The sequence below is a fragment of the Mauremys mutica genome, chromosome 26, assembly GCF_020497125.1.
Source record: "Mauremys mutica isolate MM-2020 ecotype Southern chromosome 26, ASM2049712v1, whole genome shotgun sequence".
NCBI lineage: Eukaryota > Metazoa > Chordata > Testudines > Geoemydidae > Mauremys > Mauremys mutica.
Genome location: NC_059097.1, coordinates 16,475,040 through 16,495,957, shown reverse-complemented (window position 1 = coordinate 16,495,957; position 20,918 = coordinate 16,475,040). Strand labels below are relative to the sequence as shown.

The 20,918-nt window shown below is 51.7% G+C and overlaps 1 pseudogene; it reads left to right on the top strand.

The window, feature by feature from the left end:
- The first annotated feature begins 8,643 nt into the window (after positions 1 to 8,643).
- On the top strand, positions 8,644 to 9,158 carry LOC123356714 (annotated as a pseudogene).
- Positions 9,159 to 20,918: the final 11,760 nt, after the last annotated feature.

Below are 20,918 nucleotides of genomic sequence, written 5' to 3'. Positions count from 1 at the left end.
GGACTAAACAAAGACTGTGAATGGCTTGTCACTCCTTCCTTGGTTTTCACACCTCAACTGCTAGAACAGGGCCTCATCCTCCCTGATTGATCTAACCTCGTTATCTCTAGCTTGCTTCTTGCTTGCTTATATTTACCTGCCCCTGGAAATTTCCACTACTTGCATCCGAAGAAGTGGGTATTCACCCACGAAAGCTCATGCTGCAAAAACGTCTGTTAGTCTATAAGGTGCCACAGGATTCTTTGCTGCTTTTATGAAATAAGACTTATGTGTCTCTCACATCAGTAACGCCTCCCCTTTCTGAATCCTTTCTATAAGAACTGACAGAATAGGCACTCCGCTACCTTTCCCTCACAGTAACTTCCTGATAATCAGGGATTATAATGTACTTATTTGCCCTGCAACAGTGAGCCATCACTCAGAGTTTAGGGCCTGATTTTCCATTGGTCTATGCCTTGTGTAGTTATTTACACTAGTGAAAAGCAGGTGTAAACCTCAACCACTCAGATCTGGTGGCATCTTAACTCCCCTTGTACGGGTGTAAATGACTGCACAAGGCAGAGAGCAATGGCAAATCAGGCACTTACAGGAAGCTGACTGAGGCATCACTATGTCATGTAGTGAAGAATCACGAGCACAGACAGGGTTCTCCTAGCTCCCCTACCTTCGTTCTAAGCAACACGGACAACATTTTCCTGTGGTGGTTTATACCATTTACACCTAAATCCACATTTACGCAGCTAAACAGAAGTGGCTTCTTCAACTCTGTAAAACAGACCACTTATTTTCGTGCCTGACTGAAGAGCCTTGCATTTGAAAATGTTGTTATACAGGGCTGCAGTTTCATTGCAGTGTATCGGAACCTGCAGTGGTGCCCTGAATTCAAATTCAAGAACCTAGTGGCAGAAACTCCAACACTTCAAAAAGATCTCACAAAACTAAGTGATTGGGCAACAAAATGGCAAATGAAATTTAATGTGGATAAATGTAAAGTAATGCACATTGGAAAAAATAACTCCAACAATACATACAATATGATGGGGGCTAATTTAGCTACGACGAGTCAGGAAAAAGATCTTGGAGTAATCGTGGATAGTTCTCTGAAGGTGTCCAATCAGTGAGCAGAGGCGGTCAAAAAAGCAAACAGGATGTTAGGAATCATTAAAAAGGGGATAGAGAATAAGACTGAGAATATATTATTGCCCTTATATAAATCCATGGTACGCCCACATCTCGAATACTGTGTACAGATGTGGTCTCCTCACCTCAAAAAGATATTCTAGCACTAGAGAAGGTTCAGAAAAGGGCAACTAAAATGATTAGGGGTTTGGAGAGGATCCCATATGAGGAGAGATTAAAGAGGCTAGGACTCTTCAGCTTGGAAAAGAGAAGATTAATGGGGGATATGATAGAGGTCTATAAAATCATGAGTGATGTTGAGAAAGTGGATAAGGAAAAGTTGTTTACTTATTCCCATAATACAAGAACTAGGGGTCACCAAATGAAATTAATAGGCAGCAGGTTTAAAACAAATAAAAGGAAGTTCTTCTTCACGCAGCGCACAGTCAACTTGTGGAACTCCTTACCTGAGGAAGTTGTGAAGGCTAGGACTATAACAATGTTTAAAAGGGAATTTATGGTGGCTAAGTTCCCGTTCCCCCTGCTTCTCTGGCCTCACTCGGCTGCTTACTCTTTCTACCCTTTCTCTTCAAATGAACCTCACTCCTGCTCAGACAGGCTTTGCAAAGGAGTTTTTTAGGCCACAACTGGAAGAGGGGCCCACACAGAACATATTCAAAATCACCACTCCAACTGGTAGTATCAAGAAGGAGCCGCAGGATAGACTAGGCATGCACAGTAACGTTCTTCCGCCTGGTGACGGTACATTGTTAGTGTGGTGTAAGGCTTGCACGGCCACTGCCCTGCAGTTTTGTTCTGCAAATAAATAGAAGTCATCAGCACTCTCGCCATAGGCACTTACAGGGGCATGGAAAAAGAGTAAGAAAGACGGAAATGCCAGCAAGCAGGCTTTTAGAGGTTTTTTTTTTCCAGAGCGATTGGCAATACCACCCACCAAGCAGATAAAATTAAACCTGCTCCAGGTGTGGGCGTCCTGTTGATTTATACAGAGGCAACAGGATATTTTCTGTCTTGTTATTGATCCCTTTCTTAACGCTTCCAACCACTGTTCGCTGCTCTGGCTGCCACTGCCCATTGAGTGGATGATTTCAGAGAACTCTCCACAGTGACCCCGACCTTGGCTACGCTGGCGCTTTCCAGCGCTGCAACTTTCTCGCGCAGGGGATGAAAACACCCCACTGTGACCCCCCTGAGCGGAGCGAGTTACAGCGCTGGAAAGCGCCACTGTAGACAGGGCCCCAGCGCTGGGAGCTGACCCCTCGGCCGGGACCGGGAGACGTGGGGGCTGGGCTGGGTCTGAACTGCTCCCCTCTCCCCAGGCCGGACGGATGAGGAGGAGGAGGAGGAGGAGGAAGGGGCCATGCAGCCCAAGCTGGGGAAGCTCTCGACCTCCGAGGTCACCAAAGACTCCGTCCACCTCTCCTGGACCGTCCAGGCCGGGGCCTTCGACTCCTTCCTCCTGCAGTACCGGGACGTGGAGGGGAAACGCCAGGCGCTGCCCGTGGACGGGGGATCCCGCACGCTCGTCATCTCCGACCTGCTCCCCTCCCGCAAGTACAAGTTCAACTTCTACGGCATCTCCGGCCACAAGCGCCTCGGCCCCATCTCCACCAATGCCGTCACAGGTCAGTGCCGGGGGTGGGGGGCAGCCAGGGCTTCTCGACAGCCTGGGGCGCCCGGCTGGATTCTACCAGCTCCCTTCCTGCCTCAGCTCTTCCCTCCGCAGCTGGACTCCTGGGTTCTCTCCCAGCTCTGGGAGGGGAGTGGGGGTAGTGGGTTAGAGCAGGGGGGGGCTGGGAGCCAGGACTCCTGGGTTCTCTCCCAGCTCTGCCTCTGACCTTCCAGGTGACCATGCAGGAAGCCCCATACCTGCCCCTTGACTCGGTTTCCCCACCTGTAACACGGGGCTAACGATCCCATTGCGCTACTGACGAGCTGTGGGGACAGACCCTTCTCTGCTGGGCCTCACCCCTGTGCCCCCTGCTCCTGACCCCCCATTCCTGTCCTCCCTCCGTCCTGCTCTTGCGGGAGCCTGAGCCCCCTCCTGCCCCCGCAGCCTTCCCGGAAGCCTCCAGTGTGACGCCCCCCCGGCTGGAGCAGCTGCTCGTCTCCGAGGTGACCCCGACCTCCCTGCGGCTGCGCTGGGACACGCCCGAGGGCGACTTCGACACCTTCCTCGTCCGGTTCTGGGCCGGGGGCCCGCCCAGGAGGTGCCGGTGCCGGGGGCCCAGCGCTTGGCCGTGCTGCGGGGGCTGCGGCCCGGCACCGAATACGGCCTGGCCGTGTAGGGCCTGCGGCAGGGCGAGGAGACGGCCAATGTCCACGGGGCCGCGGGGACCAGCAGCCTCGGTACGGCCCCCCTGGGCTGGGTGGGGTGGGGCGGGGCATAGAGCCCTGCTGCCCCTCGTCCCAGCGCCCCCTGCTGCCCCCAGCCTGTCCCCGCAGCCCAGCACCCCCTGCTGCCCCCAGCCTGTCCCCGCAGCCCAGCGCCCCCTGCTGCCCCCAGCCTGTCCCCGCAGCCCAGCGCCCCCTGCTGCCCCTCGTCCCAGCGCCTCCTGCTGCCCCCAGCCTGTCCCCGCAGCCCAGCACCCCCTGCTGCCCCTCGTCCCAGCGCCTCCTGCTGCCCCCAGCCTGTCCCCGCAGCCCAGCGCCCCCTGCTGCCCCTCGTCCCAGCGCCCCCTGCTGCCCCCAGCCTGTCCCCGCAGCCCAGCGCCCCCTGCTGCCCCTTGTCCCAGTGCCCCCTGCTGCCCCCAGCCTGTCCCTGCAGCCCAGCGCCCCCTGCTGCCCCTCGTCCCAGCGCTCCCTGCTGCCCCCAGCCTGTCCCCGCAGCCCAGCGCCCCCTGCTGCCCCCATCCTGTCCCTGCAGCCCCGCGCTCCCTGCTGCCCCTCGTCCCAGCGACGGAACAGTCTTGGGGGGTTCTCTTTCCTCTCCTGGTTGTCCGTTAGGTGAGACTCGAGAGAAGACCCAGAGACAGGGAAATAATATATGGTAGGTGTTAAGTGAAAGGGATTAAGGGTACAGTTCAGGTTAAAGAATAATGACGGATTGGGGTTAGCGGATAAATATATCTTTATGGTTCTGGAGAGGGCTCGGGATCCTAATTCAAATTAGAACAGGGAGTAGAGCTGGAGATAGAGAACGGTGCTAGCATTAGGGGTATGATTAGAAAAAAATGTGGGGTTAGGTTATGGTTATGGTTAAGATTAGGGGAAGGGTATAATCAAAATAAAAGGATGGTTTTGGATAGCAGAGTTAAAGTGATTCTTATCTTGATAGGAGGAAAGTCAGCAATGTGGAATCAAAACAAGTAGAACTCGAATGCAATTAGGACTAGATTTGTAACGTAATTTAATTGCCAATCTCGCACTGAAACGAATGGGGAGGTAGGAGCTTCAACGCCTTTACAAACCCTCTGGCCCATTCAAACTAAGTTAGAAACAACCTCGCCCATGTTCCCATGTCACCCACCACCTCCCCCAGCTATACAGGATGTTCCCTGGTACCCACAGGGACACACCAGTAGGAATTCTCTCCAGGTTGATGACGTTGGGGTGAACGGAGGCCATTTTTTTACACTTTCTATGAGTCAACCCCGGTAACTCAGGGGTTTAGGAAGACACTTCCCCTCTGAGCGGCATATTCCACCATATCCCACTAGGGGGCAGCCTGGCACCATCCCCTGAAGCGTCTGTCACTGGCCGCGGCCAAAGACAGCTGGGCTCCGGTCCACTCCGCCCCTGCAATTCCAGTGTCTCCTTTCGTGCTGGGAGGGGAAATACCCAGCGAGCCGGGGGAGGGGGAGATGGGCTCCCACCCTGAACCTGCTTTATAGCCCGGGGCGCTGTGGCTCCCTCCCATGCCGGGTTTCACTGCACGAGGGAAGCCTTTGGGGCCAGCTCCGAACCCCCTGGCAGTGAAGGCAGCAATGGTCTCTGGGTGAGGCCCTCGGAGCGCCGCCTTCTCTCACCCACACTCCCCGGGGGCACGTGCAGAGAGCTGGATTCTGCCTCTCGCCGTGTCAGATGCAGGCACGTCTCCATCCAACCAGAGCCCGTCCAGCTCCCTTCATCTCCATCCCCCTGATTGAAACCCGCATGCAAACCCTGCCCCGGGGGGTTCCTGGTGAAATACAATCCCTGGGTTTTAGGAGCCTCAGTCTCTCCCCAGACACAGAACTGCACGGTCCTGCCCGCTGGCGAGTTTCCCAGGAGCGGCGAAGCCCGGAGAGATCCTCACGCTGACCTGAGCTGTCTTGGGTTCTCCATCACTGACCGCAGTTACGGCTGGCGCTGGCACCGGCAGCCCCCCGGGGCAGGGCTGGAGGGGATGCGATATGTGTATGAGCCCCCTATGTTAGTGTATAGCAACGGGAGGACAAGCTCTGCCCCGTCTCTCCCGGGCCGAGTCGCCATCTCTGCGGAGTCCTCCAAAAACCAGGTCTCCCTGCAGCTCCGCTCCCTGACAGCCGCAGATACCGCCTCGTATTACGGCGCCCGGAGACACACACAGTGACACAGAGCACAGCGGGGACTGGTAGAAAAGGAGATGTGGTTTCCATGCAGACATGCAGGGCATTTAATGCCTCACAACTCCCATTAGTATTCTCCCTTGTTCGCCAGGGACCCATCACACCTCTCTGGAGTGCCTTCTGTCTGTGACAGTCAGTAGAGTTTCCCCTGACTGTTAGTTAAGCAGCTTATAATGGCTGGCAACCATTAGGGGGAATTGGACACCTCAGAGACACAGTAGCCTGAACTTTTGCACTGTCTTCCCTTATGGGTCTAGAGGCAGTTGAAGCTAGTCCTGAACTAGTTTTTGCTGAGCAGATTGCAGGAGTGCAGGGTTTGCTAACCACCAATCAAATGCTAACACGACCAAAGCCTGTGTGTGAGTGTGTATAAAAATTCTTGGTTTTTGTATGAAATTAGAGTTTTTGTATCTTGGTACAAGGCTGCCCTTTCTTCTGCAGAATAAAGCAACCTTTCCTTATCCCTGTCTGGCTGCCATTGGCTCTCAGCTAGGCGGACCCGACATGTCGGTAACATGTCTGTCTGTCTTTCTATCCACATACACCCCATCATCCATCTAATCTATCTAGCTATCCCCGTACACCCCCTCTCTATCAGTGTCACTCAGGGCACGGACGTGTATCACACTCATCTCTACAGGGCCACCCAGAGGATTCCGGGGGCCTGGGGTCTTTGGTGGCAGGGGGCCCTTCCGTTCCGGGACCCGCCGCTGAAGTGCCCTGAAGACCCGTGGTGGGGGCCCCCGCCTCTGAATTATCACCGAAGCGGGATCCACCGCGGAAGTGCAGCCAGGTCTTCGGCGGGAATTCGGTGGTGGCCCCGCGGTGGGTCCTAGGGGCACTTCCGCGGCGGGTCCCGGAACGGAAGGGCCCCCTGTTGCCGAATTACCGCCGAAGACCTGGCTGAACTTCGGTGGCGGGTCCTGCTTCGGCAGTAATTCACCGGCAGGCGGGGCTAAAGGACGCTGGGCTGGCGAAGGCCGGGAGCTGAAGAAGCTCCGGTGGCCAGCTGGAAAGCTGGCGAGAGCGGCCAGCTGGAAAGGCAGTATGCAGTGTAAGAGACCGGGGACATCTGTGAATATATTTGTAAGTATGTAGATTAAGGGGTCATGGAGAACTTGGAGCACAGATCCCCTAGGCACCTTTTGAAAACTCACCCTTATATTTCCAAGGACAAGAAAGTGAGTTTCTGGAGAGTTTTGGCCTCCTCTTTTCCATAGCAACACTTTGGTAAGAGGGTTTGCGTGACTCTGAAGGGGCTCAGAGATGTTTAAGTGCAGAGTTAAAGATGGCTGATTGGGGGCAGGGAGTCAGGGGTGTATGTGAGGAATCACTTGGAGAAATAACCTCAAACCAGCCCCACAATCACTACTCCAACCTCTGAACTGACACATGAGGTTTCAGGCTCACCTGAGTCTCTATGAAGATTTTAGCCTGTATTTATAATTCCGCTTGGGCTAGATGGACCTTTGGTATGACCCGTATGGCCATTCTTACGTTCTTATGAAGCATTTGTTCACACAATTTGCACAGGCAGCCTCTGGAATTCATTGCCAGGGGATGCTGTGAAGGCCAAAACTCTAAAAGAAGTTAAAAAAAGAAATGGATAAGTTCATGGAGGACTGGTCTATCAATGGCTATTAGCCAAGGTGAGCAGGGATGCGACCCCATGCTCTGGGTGCTCTTAAAACTTTGACTGCTAGAAACTGGGACTGGACAAAGGGGGATGGATCACTCAGTGGTTGCCTGCTCTGTTCATTCCCTTTGAAGCACCTGGCACTGGTCACTGTCCGCAGACAGGACACTGGGCTAGATGGACCTTTGGTCTGACCCAATGTGGCTGTTCTTATGTTCTCATGGGGAGAACCTCGCACTGATCTGTGATGTGTCTGATTCCTCCAGGTCTACAGTCCTTAGTGGGTGTTTCCATTGGCCAGGGATCCAGCAGGGCAGGAGTGGGTGGGACAGGCTGCCAAAAACAGACACCCACAACTCTAGAGGATAGAGTTAGGGCTAGGGCTAGGGCTAGAAATACATGCAGGGTTAGGGTTTGGGGAAGGGTATAATGAAAACATAAAATGATGGTTTTGGACAGCTGAAGTAAAGTAATTCTTTACCTTGATAGGAAGAAAATCGACAATATAGATCAAAATAAGTGGAACTGCAATGCACTTAGGACCAGATTTGTAATATTATTTAATTATCTAACTCCCAAAAAAGGGGGCAGACGATTCTATGCAGTGCAATGAGACCAGTTTTAGGTGGAGTATTGGATCCTGGCTGTGACACACGCATTCACATGGACACAAACTCATGCACAGCGATCCCCCTGCGCACGCACAGAGCGAGAGAAAGAGAGGCAGTGAATCGAATATGAACACCAGATACCCAAAATAAAAATCTTCTCTCTCTCTCTCTGTCTTTCTGACACACACACACACACACACACACACACTCCCTTGTACACTCACCCAAAGTGAATCGAATATGAACACAATACATAAAAAGTTGTATTAAACAAAACAGACTCCGTGATTTCTTTCTACCGGGTGCCCTATCCAGAGCAACGACTGTTTAATGTCCCACAATACACTGCCCCAAAGTTCTATTGTGATACACAAATTCAGTGAAAATGTCGGTCGGCATAATCCAACATAGCGCAGGAATTATGTGAAACAGAAATAAGTTAATGTAACAGCACAGCAGACATGGAAAGATGAACAGTTTAGTGACCTCTCCAGCCCAGCCCAGACGTGCTGCAGACGTGTTTCTGTTGACTCCACCAGACAATCCTCCTTACCTAGGCGGCTCCCTGTCACCTTATATTCGCTGGGTGCAACCCGCATGCAAATCCCTCCCCGGGGGCTGCTGTTTAAATACAAACCCCTGGTTCTAGGAGCTTCAGTCTCTCCCCAGACACAGAACTGCCCGGTCCAGCCCGCTGGAGAATTTCCCCCATTGCATGAAAACGAGAATGAAATCTCTGTGGCTTTTCCTTTCCCTGGTCTCCGTCCCCACCTGTAAGTGTCTATGGGGCAGCGGGGGAATTAGGGGCAGAACCATAGATTTGTTCGGTGCTAATACTTTCCTCACTTTGTTTTCTTTCCCCAGGTGTCCTCTCTCAGGTGCAGCTAGTCCAGTCGGGCCTGGGAACGGTGAAGCCCGGAGAGACCCTTACCCTGAGCTGCGCTGTCTCCGGGGTCTCCATCACTGACAGCAGCTACAGCTGGCACTGGATCCGGCAGCCCCCCCGCGTCAGGGCTGGAGTGGATCATGGGGTACGTGTACCCGTATAGTAGCGGGAGCACAGGCTACGCCCCGTCTCTCCAGGGCCGAATCACCATCTCTGGAGACACCGCCAAGAACCAGTTCTCCCTGCAGCTCTGCTCGCTGACAGCTGCAGACACCGGCACCTATTACTGCGCCAGGGGTTACACAGTGACTCAGAGCAGAGCAGGGACTGGCACAAAAAGGGGAAGCTGGTTCTAAGCAGCCGAGTGAGGCCAGAGAAGCAGGGGGAACGGGGCCCCTCAGACATAAAGACACACACACAGTAGACCGAATATGAACAACCTGCACACTAATAGAGAGCTTTTAAATGCCTCCAGCTGCCACCAAGTTTCTCTGGACACAATTTACCTTTCTGCTGCTACAGGAAGCTTTGCAAAGCTACTGAGAAATGTGTCATTTGTTACATTACATGTATTATAGTAACAGTCAGAGAAAGATTCATGGCAACACAGTTACACAGAAATAACTCAGGACTCGTGTTTCTGTCTGTCTGCCTGTGTGTGTGAGAGAGTCTCATTCTGTCCAGCAGAGGGCAGCGGGTTTCCTCTCACACCCTCCACCCCCAATGCGGTTCTTCAATAGGAAGCGCCTAAAGATGCTGCATTTCCCCCGTGTGGCCACGCACCAGTTCCCCCCACAGCTCCGCTCCCACGTGTTGCTCTGCCAGGGACAGAGAGTGGAGGGGGTGTGGGGAGGCTGATACAATCAGTCCTGTTCACATTCGCAGCTCATGAAATACAGCGTGATCAGCCCCCTGTGTTCATAGCCCTTATCCCGGACTGCAGAGCGGGGCTGCAGCCAGGATTTCAGGCAGAGATGGCGGGTGCCCAGTTTACAGGGGTTGTCGAAAAACGGCACAAAACATAGACAGAAGCCCATGGAGCGATGGGAGAGAAAAAACTCTGAGCCCGCGCCCATGATGCACTGCCATCCATTCCCCATTCCCACAGTTCCCAGCAGCAGCAGCAGCAGGGGGTGAGTTGCACAGTGGGATAGTTACCCATGATGCACTGCGATCCATTCCCCATTCCCACAGTTCCCAGCAGCAGCAGCAGGGGGTGAGTTGCACAGTGGGATAGTTACCCATGATGCACTGCGATCCATTCCCCATTCCCACAGTTCCCAGCAGCAGCAGCAGGGGGTGAGTTGCACAGTGGGATAGTTACCCATGGTGCACTGCGATCCATTCCCCATTCCCACAGTTCCCAGCAGCAGCAGCAGGGGGTGAGTTGCACAGTGGGATAGTTACCCATGATGCACTGCGATCCATTCCCCATTCCCACAGTTCCCAGCAGCAGCAGCAGGGGGTGAGTTGCACAGTGGGATAGCTACCCATGGTGCACTGCTCTCTCTGTCAGTGCTAGAGAACCAACACCATACAACATAAACACTAACCCAGGAACCTATCCTTGCAACAAAGCCCGTTGCCACTCTGTCCACATCTCTATTCAAGTGACACCATCATAGGACCTAATCACATCAGCCACGTCATCAGGGGCTCGTTCACCTGCACATCTGCCAACATGATATATGCCAGGCCTGCACAACTCATAGAGTGGCAAGGTGGTTGAGTCATTTTCTAGGAATTTTGCTATCTCCTCTTTCAAAGCAACGAAACGCTGGAGCACTCTTCCTCAACTCAAGCACCTCACTTCTGTATGGTAGATTAAGTCGCTGCACTCGGCATCTTCCCCTTCAAGAAAGGCTCGAAATGTCCTATGTTTTAGTCCTCTAGAATGGATGTAGTTTACAATGGAAACTACCACTGACATTACATGCTCAAATTTTAAGACTTTGCTACACAAAACCTGCTGATGTATAATGCAGTGATGTTTGGTTATTTGTCTCCCAATAAATTCTTCAAGAAGACTAACGGCTCCAACATTTTTTCCGCACATAGCTGGAGCACCATCAGTACAAATGGCCAGCAAGTTTGTGAAATCTCACTGGAGATTTCTTTTCCAGTTGTGCGACCTGTCATGGAGCACATGCCAACAAGTTCTTCTGTAATTTCAAAGTTTTTATCAATACCTCTAATAAAAAAAAGAAGTTGGGCAGTGTCTTTTAAATCGGTGCTTTCATCCATAGCTAGGGAGTAAAAGCAGAATTCAGTGGCTCTCTGCTTTAACTGATCACTTAGATTGGTAGGGTTCTCCCCACGGCATGGATGGGGAAAGGAGCTGAGCTTGGATTTCCAGAGTCCTAGACCCCCACCACTGAGCAGTTCCTCTGCCTCCCCTCCCGCCGTGCTGACGATGATCCCTATGATACCCACCCATGGAAAATCCTTCCATGGAGGGCTAGACATGCAATTCTCAGCATCTCTGCGCAGCATGTCATGTTCCCAGCTCCCAAGGACTGAGAGTGGACAGTCCCTGCTCCCCTGGCCACGCCTCAATCCCACATTCTAGCTACTGCCAGACCCTCCTCTCAGCACAGAGTGGTGACAGCATCTCTCCGGGCCCTCCTACACCTTCTGCTCCATTCCCTGCTTGCCTGGGAGCTGCTAAAATAACTGGCTTGTTTCCTCTGGAACTGCATCCTGCCAGCTGCCTTGGGAACAGGGGCAAGTTCTTGGAATGAGGGGCAAGTTCAAAATGAACGCTAGGGGCAGGGAATCCCCGAGGGTCAGGGCTGAGATCACCAGGGCTCGGACCAGCCTTAGGAAATTCCTGACCGGACAAGGCAGAGAGCGGGCCCATTTCAGAGAGGCACGCTGACTGTTGGTGGCATCAGGCATTTATACTAGGCCTGAATGAGCCAAAGTTATTTTGTGCTTGTCCAAAGTCCCTCCATGTTAAACTTCAGTTGAACTCCTAGGTTAGAAGTGAGAATGGAATGTGTAAAAGCTTCTTATCAGTGTAACTGGCACCAGCAGATAGTAAAAAGAGGCCACTCGTCTCTGGTTTAGGAGGAGGGGGGGGAGGAACGGTAATAAATTCAGAAGTAAACTAACCTAACAGCCCTGAAAAGTTACTAAGAAAATGAATTGCTTGTTGTCAAGAATGATTTAACCTGTTTAATGTAATCCTTAGCTATACAATGTGTCTATTATATGGGAGGGGACTTATAGGATAGGAGGGGGGAGTAGATAGTGGGGGGTAATAGGGATACCTAGCTGGACTTGTGTATAAGAAGAGAGACACAGCTTATGTCTGGTGTGCTCGATTTGAGATGTGTGTGTGCCTCCGAGCATCCTGTTATTTGAGTACTCAAATAAACATTTAACTGCTTCTCCACCTTGGTGTGTCTATTGGAGCGAGATACACCGGGCAAGAACCACTGTTTGCTGCCTCAGGCCTTTTAGGTCGGCAACAGTCTTGGCGTCCCTGGGTGGGCTCGAGGCTAAAATTTAGCCTTGCCCGGACCCCTCCTGGAGGTCGACGGATTGCGGCGACGACCGATGCTCAGCGCGCACCGGTGATTTCATCGGGGGCCTCGGCGAAGACGCAGTGTGGTCGACCCCGGAGGGTATTACGGTGCAACGCGCTCAAATAGTGGAGAAGCAGCTACGGGCGACGGTGGGGAACCGGTCTCGTGGATAAGGTAGGAACAGTCTAGTGCTGTTAACCTTTTGTTTGCCTGTTAAGACCTGGGGACGCCCAGTGTCTTCCCATAGGTATGGGGCAGGGACAGAGTACAGGCAGGGTACGGTGTACACCCTTAGAATGCATTCTGATGAATTGGAAAGTGTTTGAAAAAGATCCATTGACTAAAAGTAAACTGAAAAGATTCTGTACAGTAGACTGGCCTCAGTACCAGCTAGAGGGCCAGGAGAGGTGGCCACCGGAGGGATCACTTAATTACAACACGATCCTTCAATTAGCTTTGTTTTGTCAGCAAATGAATAAGTGGAATGAATTTATGTATGTACAGTTGTTTATGACGTTAAGAGATAAGTCAGATCTCTTGTTAAAGTGTAATTTGACTCCGACAGGTTCGGTAGTCACTAGTGTTAGTTCCCCGAACCCCTCCCTGGTTGTAATGGCAGAGTCGGTGTCCCCTTCGGCTCCTACACCCCCACCATATAAAGAACAGGTACTCTGTGCTCCGGGGATTTCCCCCTCAGTGGGACTTTATCCGTTGATTACTGAGACTGTGGTAGCCCGACATGGAGCGGAGGGGCGCCAGGCCACTACTATGCAGGTCTACACGCATGTGCCTTTTAATCCGGTGGACCTAGCAGCCTTTAAGGTACAGGCAGGGGAATTTTCAACGAACCCCAGCAAGTTTATTTCGGTTTTTGAGGGATGTTTTGCCAGTCACAAGCCTGACTGGGATGACTGTAATATCCTTATGAGGACCTTGTTGTCTGAAGTGGAGAGGAATCAGGTTATAGCCAAGGCAAGGGAGGAGGCACAGCAGAGGCATGATCGGGATCCGCTTAATGTCCCCATTCCTGCCGACATGGTCCCCACAGCAGATCCTAGGTGGAATCCTAATGATCCTAATGGTCAGACCCGCCTCACTGTGTACAAGGAGCTGCTTTTGCACGGACTCCGACACTCAGCTGTTCGCCATAACAATTGGGCCAAGCCTTATGAGCTCATACAGGAGCCTAAGGAAAGTCCGGTCGCATTTCTGCAGCGTATTCGGGATGCCATTCGGCAACACACTAATGCAGACCCTGATGCTGAGGCAACTGAGGCAATTATAAAAGGTATCTTTACCAGCCGTGCGGCCCCTGACATTAAAAGGAAATTGCAGAAAAAGGAGGATTTAATGGGAATGTCTATGGCTCAGATTTTGGAAACTGCAAATAGGGCTTATAGCCTTAGAGAGGGAGAGAAGGAAAAGAGGCAAGTGAAGATGATGGTTGCAGCAGTACAGGCTGGTGGCAGAAGAAAGTTTCAGGAAGGAGGTGGAAGGGGCCGGGGAATGAGAGGCCGTGGACGTGGGCGCCCTGGCCCACAGGAAAGGCGTTTGGGTCGCAATCAGTGTGCCATATGCCGAAAGGAGGGACACTGGAAAAATGAGTGCCCCGAGAGGGAAGATATTCCTATGATGGCAGCAGAGAATCAAGACTAGGGGTGTCAGGGGAGACGGACTATCCTGCCCCCGGAACCCCGAGTAAAAATGCGGGTGGGAAATTCAGAAATAGACTTTTTAATAGACTCTGGAGCAGCTCGAACCGCTGTAAATCAACCCCTTCAGCTGCCTGTGGCAGATTCCCTCACTGTGGTCGGTGCTACAGGGAGAGGAACCAAGTGTCCAGTGTATGCCCCAGCAGAATGTGCTTTGGGAGACAGAACTCTCTCCCACAAGCTGGTTTACCTCCCTGACTGTCCAACGCCTCTACTAGGACGGGATCTGCTTTGTCGCTTAGGTGCAACCCTGTATTTCACCCAAGATGAAATCACTCTCACCCTACCCCCAGAGAATGCCTGGATAATGACTCTTGCAGTTGAGCCCTCAGCCATGCAAGCCCCAGAGTGGAGCCAGTGGGAGGACCAGGTTTTTCCTCTAGTATGGGCATCGGGGGTCCCAGGAAAGGCAGCCCATCATACCCCCATTAAGGTTCAGCTCCTGCCAGGAAAAGGTCCAGTGCGGATCAAGCAGTACCCGATCAAAAGGGAAGCCAGAGAAGGGCTGCAGGAAACTATAGATCGGTTTTTGAAGTATGGGGTACTGCGAGAATGTCAGTCAGCCTGGAACACCCCCATCCTGCCTGTTCGAAAGCCCAATGGCACATATCGGTTAGTCCAGGACCTGAGGGCGGTTAATGAACGGGTTAAGACTCTGCACCCCCTTGTTCCAAACCCGTATACACTTTTGGCATCTATAGGGGGGCAGTACACCCACTTCTCGGTCCTGGACTTAAAAGATGCTTTCTTCACAATTCCGGTTGATACTCAATCTCAGGAGATTTTCTCCTTTGAGTGGGAGGATGGGAAAAGAGTTAAGAAACAGCTTTGCTGGACTGTGTTACCTCAGGGATTTAAAAACTCCCCTACCCTTTTCAGCCAGGCTCTGGCTAGAGATTTGGAAGAATGGGATAATGCGGACAAAATCCTCCTCCTGCAGTATGTAGATGATTTATTAATTGCAGCTGTGGGTCTGACTCCTTGCCTTAAGGCTACTGTGAGCCTCTTGAATTTTGTTGGACTACGAGGATATCGGGTAGCTCGGAGCAAGGCTCAAATTGCCCTCTTAGAAGTACAGTACTTAGGGTTTCACATACGGCAGGGAGAGAGACAGCTCTCAAATGAAAGAAAGGAAGCAATCTGTCAAATCCCTGTCCCCAGCAATCGTAAACGGCTTAGGGCTTTTCTGGGCATGGCAGGCTTCTGCAGAATATGGATCCCAGAGTTCGGATTGTGGGTTAAACCTTTGTATGAATGTGTTAAGGGAGCAGACCACGACCCCTTTCACTGGTCCTCAGAAGCTGACAAGGCATTTAAAGTGTTAAAGAGAAAACTAATGGAAGCTCCAGCCCTCGGTCTGCCTGACCTTTCTAAGCCGTTTCAACTGTATGTGCATGAAAGAAAAGGAGTAGCCCTGGGAGTACTTACTCAATTATTAGGAACTTGGAGACGTCCTGTGGCATATTTCTCTAAACAACTGGATCAAGTTGCTAAGGGGTGGCCAGCATGCTTGCGAGCGGTCGCAGCAACTGCCCTAGTGCTTGGTGAAGCGGAGAAACTGACTTTGGGGGGAACTGTGCAGGTGTATACCCCTCACATGGTCCAAGCCCTGCTGGACACTAAGGGTGGTCTCTGGCTCACCCAGGCTCGGGTAGCTCGGTACCAGGCTAAACTCCTAGAAAATCCTGAGGTTTCCCTGCAGACCTGCCCCTCTCTTAACCCAGCCACTATGTTGCCAGAAACAGAGGAGCAGGAACATGACTGTTTAGAAATCATAGATGCCCAATACTCCAGCCGTGCAGACTTAAAAGATCAGCCACTCCCAAATGCAGAATATGAGTGTTACACTGACGGCAGCAGCTTTGTCACAGATGGACAAAGGAGGGCGGGTTATGCTGTTGTAACTCTCCACGAAACTGTGGAAGCAGAGGGTTTGCCTGTTGGAACGTCAGCCCAGTTGGCTGAATTGATAGCCTTAACCCGTGCACTCGAATTGTCAAAAGGAAAAAGAGTTAACATTTTTACTGATTCCAGATATGCCTTTGGAGTGCTGCATGCTCATGCTGGTTTATGGAAGGAAAGGGGAATGCTGAAAGCTGAGGGTTCTCCAGTTAAATATGGGACACAGATCCTCCGGCTTCTGGAAGCAGTACAGCTCCCCTTGGAGGTAGCAGTTGTACACTGCAAGGCTCATCAACGAGAGGATCAGAACGTAGCCAAGGGCAACGCTAGGGCCGACAGGGAAGCCAAGCGAGCTGCCACCCTGAAACCATTGGGAGCTGAGGAGGCCCATATGCATGCTCTCATCCCATCAGTGGGTGAGCTCCCAGCTCCTCAGTACTCTCGCGAAGAAAGGAACTTGGCTAATTCACTTGGGCTCCAGGAAAAGGAGGGATGGCTCCACTCCACAGAAGGGAAAATCCTCCTACCTAAAAGCCTAATACGGCCAGTACTACAGAAACTACATCAGACTACTCACGCTGGAAGGGAAGCTCTCACCCAGCTTATGAATAAGTATTTTCTAACCTCTGGACTTAGACCCCTGGCTTCCCAAGTACAGGCTGAGTGTTTAGTCTGTCAAAAGAACAACCCTCGGCCAGGAGTGTCAGTGCCGCCAGCCACTCTGGAACCTACCCCAGGACCAGGATTGGTGTGGCAAATAGATTTCACTGAATTCCCCCGGACCCAAGGGTTCAGATATCTCCTTGTCTTAGTGGATCGATTCAGCGGATGGCCTGAAGCCTTCCCATGCCGTAACAACACTGCCAGAACAGTGGCTCTCAAGTTTGTCAAGGAGATCATTCCTCGCTTCGGACTCCCCCAGTGGATGGAGTCTGATAATGGAACACACTTCACATCGCAAGTCATTCAAGGGATTTCAGATGTTTTACAGATCCCCTGGAAGCTCCACACTCCATGGAGACCACAGGCCAGTGGAGTAGTGGAACGCACTAATCAGACACTCAAGCGGCATCTCTCAAAGGTCTGCCAAGAGGCTTCTCTTCGGTGGCCTGATGCCTTACCCCTTGTTTTGCTCCGAGTTCGTGCTCTCCCAAAGGGCAGGTTAGGGCTTAGCCCCTTTGAGATTATGTTCGGGAGGGCATGGCCTATGAATGGTACACCGGTTCTGCTAGGGGAGTGGGAGGTAGGCTGCGGTTTCTTATCTCAGTACATGTGCTCTCTGTCTGCTGTTCTTTGTTCTCTCCACAGGTATACCAAAGATTTGCAGCCTCTCCCGCTGGATGCCCCTGTCCACTCCCTGCAGCCCGGTGACTCCGTTCTCGTTCGTACCTGGAAGGACGAGCCTCTTCAAGAGAAGTGGAAGGGACCCCACACCGTCCTGCTGATCTCCCACACAGCAGCAAAGGTCGAGGGATACAAGAACTGGATCCACCACTCTCGTCTGAAAGCAGTACCAGCTCCTGAACGGTGGACTGTCCAGCCCGCGGAGAAGACTGCCAGCGACGATCTGGGACTTAAGCTGTTATTCAGGCGACAGTAAGGCCTGCTGGGAATGCCCTGTGACCCATTTGGACAGTTACAGCGCACTCCCCGTGAAAACTCTGAGCGTTGGCTGTGTTTATTTTCACAGGGCCAGCCTAACTTGTGGGCCTGGTTTCTTTTGTTTTTAATCTGTTTGTTATTGGTAGTTGTTATTTTGTGGGTATTTGGGGAATTGTAATTGTTAGTTTAGAGTTACTTGCCCAGTATGGATTTAGGCCTAAGGTTTGCCACAGTGTTATTCTTTATTATGGGAACACTCCTCTTGTTAACCCCCGTTTCTCCCCAGGTACATGCGGGATGGAGGGGAATCCCTAACAAATTAGAAGCAAATACGTACGAGGGCCTGAAGATTTGTTTTGCCCAAGAGTTTAATCTCTCTAACTGTTGGATATGCTCCCAAATCCCGCACCATGCAGCTGGGTTGCCCTGGAGGGCAGTTCCCCAAAATTGGTCAGATCTTTGTTGGGGATGGTTTAGTAGGGGAAGAAACACTTCGGGTACCCTCTTGTCACAAAATTGTACTATTGAATCACAGTATGCATTGAGGGATGACCCCTGGGAACCACAGGCCAACTCGACGCGTATTCCTACCCCTATTAGGCTGCGGTCAGTGGACCCTGGGTTGGTGTGTTATCGACAGTTCCAATCTGATAATCACACCTGGTCCGCTGGAAATAGCACCTGTCAGTATTATTTCTCCCTTGACAGGAATGATTCTCTCCCAGTCTATGTTAATGGCAAATCTAATTCTACCGCCCGAGTTGGAGCTCTTAGTGGTGCCCGAGCAGAACAATGGAGAAGTGGGAATAATGGGTTGGTAGGAAATGGCCACTCCTTTTACATTTGCGGTACCTCTGCCTATAAGTGGCTACCGCATCGGTGGTATGGAAGCTGTTATGTAGGATATCTTGCCCCTCCCCTTCGAGTGCTCCCTAAGCTGCCCCCTGGCCGTCCCAGGCAGCGCAGGTCCTTGTATGCCACCCCAGAGCCTATTAAGGAGGGAGACAGACTTGGTATGATTCTCCTCCCATCTTATGGGGTGGGACGGCTGTCTCAAATTTACCGTAAGCTCTCTATGTTTCTCACCAAGTTTGCCAATGAGACCCTGGCCATAGAGAAAAGCCTTAACTCAGAGCTTTATCAGCTCCGGTTGCTGACCTTGCAGAACAGACAAGCCCTGGATTATGTTTTAGCTTCTCAGGGCGGGGTATGTGCCCTTATTGGGAACGAATGTTGTACTTATGTCCCAGAAAACTCACAGGACATTAATAAACACATCCTGTCAGCCGAACAGGCCTTCAAGCAGTGGAAGGCCCAGGAGGGGGAACCCACAATTTTTGATTCCCTTTGGAATTGGTTGCCCAACCTAGGAGGATTGGGAAATGGCCTTGTGCGTCTCCTCCTCACAGGTGTTGTACTGTGCCTAGTCACTCTCCTCTTGATTGCTTGTTTTAAACTGCTTCTTCATAAACTTTGTGCCCCTCGTGCCCCGAAGGTCCCTATGTACCCTCTCATTGAGAGCCCCAGCTCCAGGGCACTTACTCACATCCTGTCCACAGTATATGAGAACACTCAGCCAAAGGTTTGTTGAGTATTCTCAAAGGAGGGAATTGTTGGTGGCATCAGGCATTTATACTAGGCCTGAATGAGCCAAAGTTATTTTGTGCTTGTCCAAAGTCCCTCCATGTTAAACTTCAGTTGAACTCCTAGGTTAGAAGTGAGAATGGAATGTGTAAAAGCTTCTTATCAGTGTAACTGGCACCAGCAGATAGTAAAAAGAGGCCACTCGTCTCTGGTTTAGGAGGAGGGGGGGGAGGAACGGTAATAAATTCAGAAGTAAACTAACCTAACAGCCCTGAAAAGTTACTAAGAAAATGAATTGCTTGTTGTCAAGAATGATTTAACCTGTTTAATGTAATCCTTAGCTATACAATGTGTCTATTATATGGGAGGGGACTTATAGGATAGGAGGGGGGAGTAGATAGTGGGGGGTAATAGGGATACCTAGCTGGACTTGTGTATAAGAAGAGAGACACAGCTTATGTCTGGTGTGCTCGATTTGAGATGTGTGTGTGCCTCCGAGCATCCTGTTATTTGAGTACTCAAATAAACATTTAACTGCTTCTCCACCTTGGTGTGTCTATTGGAGCGAGATACACCGGGCAAGAACCACTGTTTGCTGCCTCAGGCCTTTTAGGTCGGCAACATGACCATGCAGCGTAACATACAACAGCCAGCCCCACTCTCTAGCGTGCTTTGGCTGGGCTTCTGGAAGGGCCCTGTCAATGGGCGTCTGGCACTAACGCCCTTCAACCCCCAGCTTGTGCACAAATCCAAATCCTGCTGGAGCCAGATCAAACACCTGCTTTGCTGGGGCACATGGAGACGTAGTTCTCAGCTACAAGCAGGCAGAGCTGGAGAGAGGAAAAAACTAACCCTTCCAGGAAAGCTAGCGGCAAGCCTGGGAACGCAGCAAGGAGGGGACACCAGTGGGGCACACCTGGAGAAGCCTAGAAATGGAGAGGCAAAGGGACTCTGAACTCCTCTGCTGGTCTCCTCTGTCAGGCAGCCTGGTATCCTCACCCCAGCCATCTTCCCCACTGAGGCCTGGGCCACACACAAACCTTCCCGACTCCTGCCTAAGTAACCCAGCCCCACAGTCACAGCTGTAAATGTGCTTACCCCACACCGGCTGGCTCCACATGGAAGCAGAACAGCTGTACCTGAACAAGGCACTTTCTCCCAATACAACAGTGTCACCCTAATACCAGCCTTAGTGTGAGTATCAGCCCAAATCTCAGGCAGAGTAGGCCCAGCAGAGATGCCCCCAGAGCACAGCAGACTCGCCTGCCATGTGGCTCCTGTTCCCTGGATAGCCTGCCTAGCCCTTTGAGCCTCCTCTGCTGATGCTGCCTCTGGGAATGTGCTGCATCGCCTCATCCTTTGCCTCCAGTCACAGCCCAGACCCCTCCCCCCGCAGTCTAATTCAAAACCCACGGCATGGCCACCTCTCAGACGCACTCACTAACCTGCCCCCCTCTCCTTAGTCCACTGCATGCAACAGAGCACTGGCTACCCCAGGGCACCGACTGACCCACCACACCACATGTCGCATGTGACATGAGTGTAATATCTCATTGAAAGGTGACAGGACCAGAAAGAGTTAATTAACTCACAGATGGACCTGACCCATGGGCGAACTTTAGAGACTTGTTAGGAAGATCTGTAAATGAATAGAGCTTTGAAATGCAAGTCTGCATTGTTAGAGGTAGAAGGGTAGATGTTTGCCCAGGTCTTGTGATGTAACAAACAAGTCTTGTCTATCCCTATGGTTTGATTCAAAGATCAAAAAAGGAATTTTAACATTTAG